Consider the following 10,439-nt stretch of genomic DNA (forward strand, 5'->3'; position numbering starts at 1 on the left):
GATAATCTAAGCAAAAATTTGTCTTCATAAACACTAGAGAACTTAACACTTTTTTCTGTAGAATGCTGTTATGTGCCTGAGTGAAAATCCTGTCCCCAAAGACAGACCTGAGTAAAGGGCCTTGTACAGAAGAACTCCATGGGAGTCAGGACTGACATATGGAATCTCCTCCCACATGCCATGAAGCAGGTACAGGAGCAGAGCTCCTCAGCATCTAATTCTACCTCCCCCTAATACTAAACCACCCTCCATAGCAACATAGGAGTCCCCCACAAGAGCAGTCCTCTAACATCATGCAAGGAGGATACAACCCTCTGCGAGTATGTCTAAATCGGAGAAAAAGATGTGTAGTTTTACAAGATGTTAGCTCAAAGCTCTAAAATCCCTAAAATGTGTTAACTGGTCAAGGTGAAGACCAGGTGTATCAACTAACATACAACTTGTCAAGTCTACATTAGAGTTTTAAAATATTTTATGTAATCATGTCAGTTAACATGTTTTAAAAATACATCTTTTACCTTAGTCTAGACAAGCCCTATGGGGTCTCCCAGCAGCTTATTCCTTCCTGTTCTGGGAAAACACAGCTGTTCTGTTTCCACGTTTTTTATTTGTGGCATGCATGTATGTGCGCAGCATGAATCTCCCCTAGCAAATATAAAAAGCATAGAAGTCAAGACCACTGTGAAGATCTCTCTCTGGAACTTTTAAATCTTTTAACTTTTAAATATTTTAAATCTTGTCCCCCAAGATATTTTATTTGCATTTTTACTGTATATATTAGATCTTGAAATATATGGTATCTTCACTGTTAAAAGTTAAAATGTGTATGCGCATATAATAAACTGTGAATACCATTATGAGGCAAGAAGTTAAAGAGAGACGTTTTATTTTGGGATCCTAAATGTTTGCTTTTAAAAACAGTACAAATCACTATGAAACGCAGTAAGGCTCAGCCCTGCAGAGACATGGATGAAGGTTGTGAGAGAGAAGCGCTGAGCTACCAGTAGGATTGCTGAGCACAGTGCTTTGTTATTCATGATCCAATAAGGCAAAGTAAGCTGAAAGTGGCAGGCCCTGCTCTCCTCTACAAATGTCATGAGGCATTGAGCATCTGGCTGTAAGAGATAGTGTTTTCCTAAAACCTTTAGAACCCTGTGTCTGTTGCAGGGATCCTGTGGAAAAAAATTTTAGGTAATCTTGTAATTAAAGACTGTATCATAATGCATATGCACAAGGGGGCTGAATTAAGGTTGCATGAGCTACCTAAATATTGACATTTCCTAAGGTTTGAGTGCTTGCCTTTGTAGCCTCAATAACATTCTTTTAAAATATTTTATTTGTAGGTAATATTTTAAACATTGCTTGTTATAAAACCTGTATCACGTAACTCTTCCTCAATTTCACCTTACTGAGTTCACCTTCTTTTCCCAACTCACTCCTTCGCTGTATGTTTCTGAACCAGAATCTTGCCAATATTTTAAACAACAAAATTAACTCTAATCCAGCAGGAACCATTTTGCCTTGTCTCCCTCTCCTCTTCTTCCTCCCGCTAGTTCCACTCTCTCCTTCTTCATGCCAGCCTCCGACTCTGAGGCTACCCTTGTATTTCTGCCTCTAACATCTCAATCTATCTTGGGTTCTCCTTCTCCCTCACTCTCATTCAATCCCTCTTACCTATCTTTAATCATCTCTACTTGCTTCCTTCCTTACATTTGCAAAGATGCTTTCCCCCCTATTTTGACAAATCCTTCCCTCAGATCCATTTGATTTACTAACAACTAGTCTAACTATCCAATTTGAATATATAAGTGCTCATACAATAGAAAGCGGGTTGAGGGTTGCAAATGACTGTACACCAAAACTACATGCACAAGTTTAGAAGTGGCTTGAAAAATTTGGTCCTGAAGATATAACCCCATTGTGCCTTTCTAATGTGCATTAGGGAGATCTCAGAAAAGTGGGTGATCTTATACATATGGCACTGTGGACTTCACCTATGGTCATGGAATCACAAAATTGTTTCCTTTGCAGGCTCTCTTAGACTGCAGGCAAGGGAATCACACCAATCACTCCCCCACAAAGTGACAATCAAAACAGTGCTCCCCACACAGAAAGAGTAAGGAGTCTCAAGTAAACTAACCCGATGAAGTGGAAGCTTCCAAATCCACATGGAAATTCTCTACTCTACTGTCGTCATCCCAAAGAAATCACTATGGGGAGAAAATGGAGAGAAAATAAATCATCTGCCCTAGTCTCTCTCATTTTACTGCTGCTGTTGTTCAGTATTTTGTCTCTCTGTCACAAAACTCAAAGGATTGTTATGATGGCTAATTAGTTAATGCCTGTAACATCTCTGAAGACGGAAAATGCTGTAAAATAGTGAGTATCTGCTTCCGGATTTACACAGTATTTTTACGGCTTTAGTGAAAATATGCATAAGAACACAAAAGAGAGAGAATAAATGGAAGATATATTTTCATGCACATAAATGGAAATAAACACTCAGAAAATATAAACTCACTAAACCCCCAAATCCATGTTATAATTTACAAGTGATATATTTAAAATGTCATCACGGTTTTCTTTATTTAGACTTTAGTTTTTGAGAAAGGCCTTCAATGTATTTCACACTGCTACAGAACTCAGCACTCGTATGCTGCAGAAATCAAGAGATGTTGCCAAAAAAATTAGGTCGAGTATGCGGCAGAATGCCAGGGGCATGATCATATATCATGTAATATATGGTTCAGTGGGATAATAATAACAATAATAATGCTTTGCATTTTTCACATTGGAACTACTTCACAAATCCAGGCCCTGATCCTGAATCCCTCTCTCAGACAAGTAGACCCACTGAAGTCAATGGGACTACTCATGTGAATAAGAGGTGCAGAATTCAGTCCCAACCAATGGTACTGTCCCATTTCACAGATACAGAATGCAGCGTACAAAAGCTTTGCCCAATACCACAGAGCTCCCAGGTCTGTGATCAGCCCACATCTCTTTCATGGAGGAGTTTAGGAATTGTGCATCAGACTTAACTCTGAATGTCCTAGTTTTTGCTGTTTCCTTAAAATTTATTTGCATTTTAAAAAGGTAAGCAAATGAAATGGACTAATACACTGTACCAGGACAGAAAACCATTCATATCCCATATACAGCAATCTAAATGTAAGTTATACAGGTGTACCCTTCTTCTTTTCTACTCACATTATAGCACGTATAAGATAAAATAATTTTTGTACTAGGATTCTTTGTCACCACTAGGCAGTTGGGATTTTACGTGATACATAGTAATAAATACTCTTCAGGCCAAAATACATAGCTTCCATGGCCAGACACTGGCTTTTGCATTATGAAGGTAGATTTTTTTCCCCATAAGATCTTCACAGGCCAACTCAGACCCTATTAGTTTTCCTCTTCTCTCCCTCTCTTCAGCCTCCTGTGGCCACTGAATGCTGGATGTAGCACTCTCTAGACTCCTGGAGCAGCCAGTGGGAACTGAGAATATTGCGATCTGATTGCTAAGGCTGGATGTAGATGTATTTTATGCTGATCTGAGCCCATATGAAAAGACTCCTGGCAAATGGTATGAATGATAAGGGAACCAGGCATTGACAGGTTATTTAATTTTATGGGAGTTTACATAATTCAACTTCTCTTATTTGCTTAAAATGTTTATATGACAAATGCAAACAAAAAGCATCATTGCTGGAGCTCCAGGTAACTAATTATAATAGCATATTCACCTGCATGTAAAGTCTCACTGAGATCGAAAGGATGTTGAATATTATCTGTACGAGGCATGTGACTGAAGAAAGTATTTACATAAAGTAAAATACTACCATTCGGAATTTTAGAAACAACTGTCAAAAGGGCTGAGTTTTCATCATAAATCAATTGCCTATTAAAAAGTTTCATTATAAAGTAATTAAACATTTTATTTAGAGGAACATAAAGAAAAAACACAGCCAAAATTAACAAAATAAGATATGTACTTTTTATTCTTCTTCTTTAGTGAAACTAGAAAGAGCAATTAAATGAGGTTTGGTATAAAAAAACAAAAACCAGAGTTTATCTTACACTTGCAGGCAATACGACATTTATCAAATATATATTTTTCCATTTGATCACAGCATTTAAATAATTTTTAGTACTTACATGCATGATCAAAGATTAATATCTCCACATACTATGTGAGCAACTCAAGGCATAACTGCGGTTTTATATATTTAATATATTTAAAATATATTTATTTAAAATCTCCTATGGAAAGAAAGTGTATTCACTATGAGTGTATTCAGGTTTCTTCACTGTAAATGTTTGTCTACTGTCAAAAAGGTTTAAATTGTTTGAAATCTCATACACTTTACAACCCAGTTTACCACTGGCTCTGTAGTTATTAATGTCTTTGGCTCTTTTGGCTTCATTCTAATATTTTGAAAATTTAATGCTAATGTTTCTTCTGCTTCCCTCCCGCCCTGCATACGCTCCCCCCATAAACTGTGCCAACTCAAACCTACATAAGTGAACAGGAGATATAAGCTGTATATAAATGTATTGAATATGTAAGTAATTTAAAAAGTGTCAGATAGGTATATTAATAATAATATAATCAATTATTTTTCCACTGACCACCTATATATGCTTCCCAATAGAGAAGCTGTTTGGTACTACTATGAACTTCTTTTTAAATCTCCAGATCTATTATAATCCAAAGAAGAACTAAACAGATCATTATGAACACTGTCTTTGAAACAGAGGACCCTCAATAATGTTGAACGTGAGACAACCACTTGGTGTTTTTAGCCCTACAGCATAATGTTGCTCAAACACCCTTCCTCTGATATGTTGTTTTCCCCAAGAGGCAGTCAGTCCCTTTCACTGATGTCTAGGTACATAAACTTGTCACTATTGCCATTCACTCAAGTTCACCCACAGCACTGGGAATCTAACTACATGTAGCCCAGTTCAGAGCTTGATATTTCAACAGGGCTACATACAATTCCCTGAAGCTAAGCACTCATTATCCTCTTTGTGTAAGCATATATGGCAGAAAAATGTCATTTATTACTAAAATATTATTCCTAATAGACAAAATTTTAAGAAGTAAACTGACAATTTTGTATAAAATAATCTGATGCATTTTAACATCTTTTTTTTTTAAATTACAAGTGTGCGTTCAGAGTGAGACATACATATATTACCATTCTAAACTAGCAACAAAGTGTGATACTGTAGGGGAAAATGTGTTAAGCAGTTTTCATATGTATCACACTACTATTTTGAAACATTTTATTCTAATTATAAACTGCATGGCTCCAACACAAAACTTTGCTAATTTCCAATGCAAAAAATGCAAGGGAGTACACAATTAATATAATTTTCTTTATAAAAAAGTTTAAATTTTATGACAAATTTTCCCCGTAAGGAAGAACCAAGTATTGTATTAAAGTCTACTGAAACTGACAAAAGTAGCTGTAGTTTAAGATACAAACAGCACATTCATGTTCTTCAGTAATGGAAATATGTTAAAGAATAGAACGTCTAAATATAACTTCAGATAGAACCTGTAGAAAAACAATGACGCACAAAAATTACAAGAAAATCATTTTAGTTAGATGACAACAGAGAACAACCCCACCTTATTTTTGTAACAACAAGTCCTACAAAGTTAGCCAGACTTCTAAACTCCATAACTATTCCTATTAGTTCACTTAACAGTAGTTTAGGATTTTAATGGGCATGTTTTACAAGTAACAAAAAACCTGATAGGTAAATAAATCCATGTTTTACCCAATCCTCAAACAATAAATTAAAAGAAAGCTTCACCATAAGGTACCACTACACTGAACAATTTGTGAGAGCCTAAGCCTGTTATCATTGCAGTCAATGGGAAAATCTTCAATGGGAGCAGGATCGGGCCCTAAATTAACCCTACTTCTTAGGTTTTAAAAAGTGACAGCCAAATGGATGGACACTACATCCAAACTGAGTTGGTAAAAAAATGGTTTCCATATACAACTGAAGACATCACTCTTTTTCAAGTCTGTTATGATATGGAGACAGATTAACTCAGTCCTTCCTCTGCATTTTCATACATTAAATTATATATTTTTTCTTAAATGCCTTGCCCATAGTAATAATGAACTAACTACAGCAATATACAAAATAGATTTAACTAGTGAACACTTTCTATTTTACAAATGACTGAAGAATTTAAAAACGTCTGAGATTAACAATACTAAAATTTCATGTCCAGTGACACACTAATTTTCTTGTGATAGAACAAACATATTCAAATACACCTTGATTATGTATGTCACTCTGCATAAAATCTGAATGAAGTGATTCATTAAAGACCTTGACAATTTTATCTTTTGGATAAATCCTAACTCTTGAGAAGACAAAATGCCTGATCCTTAAAGGTATTGAGCTCTTGCAAATTCCAGTAACTTCAAGGAGAGCTGTAGGTATTCTAGACTTCTCAGGATCAGGCCATTAGGCAGGGCTTTTATAGCAAAGGAGCAAGTGCCCTGGGCCATATGTGATTTTAACAACACAAAATCTACAAAACTAAAACTAGCATGATATTGAATAGAGATTCACCATAAATACTGTGTTTAAACAGTAATTGGAGTTTAGCAACAGAGCTGTTTACAAGCTTCCATGTATACTTCTAATATTGTGTGCTTTATTTTGTAACTGTTTATGCACTTAGATTCATAGATATTTAGGCCAGAAGGGACCATTATGATCATCTAGTCTGACCTCCTGCACAATGCAGGCCACAGAATTTCACCCACCACTCCTAAAAAAGACCTCACACCTATATCTGTGCTATTGAAGTCCTCAAATTGTAGTTTGAAGACCTCAAGGAGCAGAGAATCCTCCAGCAAGTGACCCGTGCCCCATGCTACAGAGGAAGGCGAAAAACCTCCAGGGCCTTCCAATCTGCCCTGGAGGAAAATTCCTTCCCGACCCCAAATATGGCGATCAGCTAAACCCTGAGCATATGGGCAAGATTCATCAGCCAGATACTACAGAAAATTCTTTCCCGGGTAACTTGGATCTTACCCCATCTAAAAACCCATCACAGGCCATTGGGCCTATTTACCATGAACATTTAATTACCAAAACCATGTTATCCCATCATACCATCTCCTCCATAAACTTATCGAGTTTAATCTTAAAGCAAGATAGATCTTTTGCCCCCACTACTTCCCTCGGAAGGCTATTCCAAAACTTCACTCCTCTGATGGTTAGAAACCTTCGTCTAATTTCTAATCTAAATTTCCTAGTGGCCAGTTTATATCCATTTGTTCTTGTGTCCACATTGGTATTGAGTTTAAATAATTCCTCTCCCTCTCTGGTATTTATCCCTCTGATATATTTATAGAGAGCAATCATATCTCCCCTCAACCTTCTTTTAGTTAGGCTAAACAAGCCAAGCTCCCTGAGTCTCCTTTCATAAGACAAGTTTTCCATTCCTCGGATCACTTGTCTGGTTTTCCTCTTTTTCTCACACCATTGAATACCTCCTATACAAAGCACTTAAGTATTTTACTTTTCCCCACGCTATCATGGACATTAAGAATGACACAATCAACCAAAGACATAGCCATACAATCTCTTCACTACAACTTGACATTTGTGGCCAAAAACCCCAAAGCAAACTTGTGTAAAATATTTTAATTAGGCTAACAAGAAAAAGAAATGATCAAAGATGTCTTCTTATTAGCATAACAAAAATATTTCCATGACTGATCATTTTTTGCTGAACATCATCCATATATAGCATGTGGAAAGATAGGTTATTTTAAAATTACATGTACTAGACAGGTACGATAAATGTATTCTACTGCCATCAAAACAAGAAGTATTGCACTCATTATAAAAATCCATACTATGAAGGCCTCTAACTACAGGTAGTAGCAATCTTTTTAGTTCACGTCTAAACTTTGAGATGCAAAAATGATTCAATATGTTTTTAAAATGTCCAAACAAAATGCATTTTAATGTAAAGTAGACCTATTTGATCTTCTATGCAAATTCATAGTTTTACACATCAGAAAATTTAATATAACAGTATTTGAACTATGAATACTTTAAGCTGTTTATCATGATATGCCCAGTTTGTTTTGTTTTTTTTAAATGTTACCAGTTCTTTAAGGAAACAGCATGCTATTTTTGATACAAATACCATGTGAAAAGTCTATGGAGAAGAGCTAGGGGGTTGTTATTTTGCTTTGTTTTGAACGGCACCTTACAAATAGCATCTCTGCAAGTTATGATTTAACACCTTATCAAAATGCAGCTAAAGTCTACACTACTCCAATTCAAACACCAAGGTAAAATAGCTGAAGGCACACAAAAACTGTAAAAATTCCTTGGGACAGATATGTTACTTGATAGCCACTAAAAAAAACCCCCAAAAACAAAAACCAACAACCGGAACAAAAAAAAAAAGTTGTTTCCCAAGACATTTAAGATAGGCTATTTTACTGCAGAAATAAGTGTCTGTTTTCAATGCTCTTATAGGAACAGTCAACTGAACAGCTGAAGAAAACAGTCTAATACAACTTCGCAATTGGAAAGTAAACCTGGCTGCAATACTTCTAATAGCTGACAAAAGTAATAACGCTCTGTATCTGTTTTGTAACTGAAAACGAGCATGTGACACCCAAAGATCCGTTTATTCTGGATTGCAGTCCTATTTTCACCATTCATCCCTGCAGGATTAAAATTTTACACTGCTAGAACAAAACACTAACAATAAGGTAGCACTAAAGTTTTTCCTCTCTTCACTACTCCACTGAGACGCCAGCCGAAGAGTGGGAGCCATCACTATTAAGGTGCCAGTTATGATTTAAGAGGAGGTGTCCTGGAGCACAAGGAGCGAACATTTCAAGAGCTGTGCAGCCTTCCTGCAGCCCTGATCAATTTCTCCATCAACAATCTCCGCTGTCCCCCTCTCCCTGTATACCGTGGCTGTTTGGAAGCTGTATCGCTCATCCCATAAACACAAGTACAAATGCACCCTCCCAGTACACACATACGCTCGCTCTCCCTCACCTCACATGCAATTCTTTGTAAGTCCCCTGAGAATTGCTCAAAACCAGAAACCAAGCAAAAAGAAAGAAACAAACAGAAGGGGGGGGGGGCGAGAGGGGAAGCTTTGTGCTGCTGCTGTTGCAGTTGCTCCCAAGCATGCAGGGCAAAGGAAGAGTAGCTCCCCACTTTCATCAGCCGGCTACATCCCTGGGATAAAGGAGCAAGGCGGAATGATGCTGAGGCTGCAGAAGGGAAAATAAAGGCGTTGCAAACATGCTGGGATCCCCCTGAAATCCACCCGCCCTTCTCCCTAAAGCTGCCCGAGTGGGGGGTGGAGGAAATAACACACAAGGGGGAAAAGTGATGAAAAGACACAACTCACCTTAACAAGGGGTGTTGGATGGGGTCAGAGGAGGAAGGGTTTTGGTTGGTTGGTTGGTTTTAAACAGAGGTTGTGATGTTATTAAAACACACAGACACAGGGTTTGGAAGCAGGGAGAAGAGTAGAAAAAAAACGAAGGGGGGATAAATTATCGAGAGGGTGCGAGTCAGTCTGGCAGGAAAAGGGAGAACCCCCAAGGGGGAGGAGGGGTGCGAAGAGAAAAAAACAATCAGATGCCAAATCGAGCTCGAGCGTCGGTGCCGGGGGGAAGGCTCCCGGCGAGGTGGGCGCTTGCTTGTTGCTTTCCCAGCGCCTCTCGCTGGGTGGCTGCTCCTGGGTGTATTTCCCGGGCGGGCGGGCGGGCGGCTTTGCGGGGCGGCGTTAAGGCGGCTCGCGGTGGCTTCTATCCCTGCTGCTGCCGCTGCCGCTGCCGCTGCGCTCCCCGGGCTCCCGCAGCTCGCTGTGGCTTTGCAGCCCAGCCGCTGCTCCTCCTGCCGCCGCTCTCGCCTGCCCCCTTCCCGCGCCCGCGCTCCCGCGCTCAGGCGCGCTCGCTGGCTCCTTCCCCAGGCTCCGCCGCCGCCGCCGCTGCTGAGCTGGCCGAGCTTCGCTGGCAGCCCTGGCCCCTCGCCCAGGCGGGCCGCGATGCACCAGCGGGAGGGGGCGTTGCCCTGCCCCGCCGGGGTGGGGCCGCGGCGCCGGGCCCTGGCTGGCAGGCAGAGGGGGCTGGGGGTGGGGGGTAAGGGAAGGGATCTAAGGGGCGTGGGGAGAGAAGGGGTGATGGAATGAGGAGGGGGACGTGAGGGGGTCCCAGTCTCTTCTTCCTGTAGTTGGTTTCGGGCTCAGGCAGCCGGCCCGCCCGCTCTTGCACAGGAGAAGGGCTAGCCCCCCCCTGCTTTGGGGGCTGACCTACCAGGGTGATGACACAGCCTCCCAAACGCCAGGGCTTTGCTTTGAGCGCTGGAGGCTGACCCCAGGAAAGCCTAGCCAGAGAGTGGTGCCAGGT

The 10,439-nt window shown here is 39.8% G+C and overlaps 1 protein-coding gene across 20 annotated transcripts in view; it reads right to left on the minus strand.

The window, feature by feature from the left end:
- The window catches only part of LOC125631898 (poly(rC)-binding protein 3-like), a 724,175-nt gene extending 714,176 nt beyond the window's left edge, over positions 1-9,999 (minus strand). For 3 of the 20 annotated variants that reach the window (XM_048839341.2, XM_048839342.2, XM_075125545.1), the window contains exon 1: positions 9,437-9,975. The gene's annotated coding sequence lies outside the window, so the exon portion shown is untranslated. Of the gene's footprint in view, positions 1-518; positions 646-2,140; positions 2,211-9,075; positions 9,375-9,436 lie in introns of those variants that run through there. The other 17 variants (XM_075125534.1, XM_075125528.1, XM_075125533.1 and 14 more) reach the window with 15 other exon arrangements.
- Between the last annotated feature and the right edge of the window lie 440 nt (positions 10,000-10,439).

The sequence above is a fragment of the Caretta caretta genome, chromosome 2 (assembly GCF_965140235.1).
Source record: "Caretta caretta isolate rCarCar2 chromosome 2, rCarCar1.hap1, whole genome shotgun sequence".
NCBI lineage: Eukaryota > Metazoa > Chordata > Testudines > Cheloniidae > Caretta > Caretta caretta.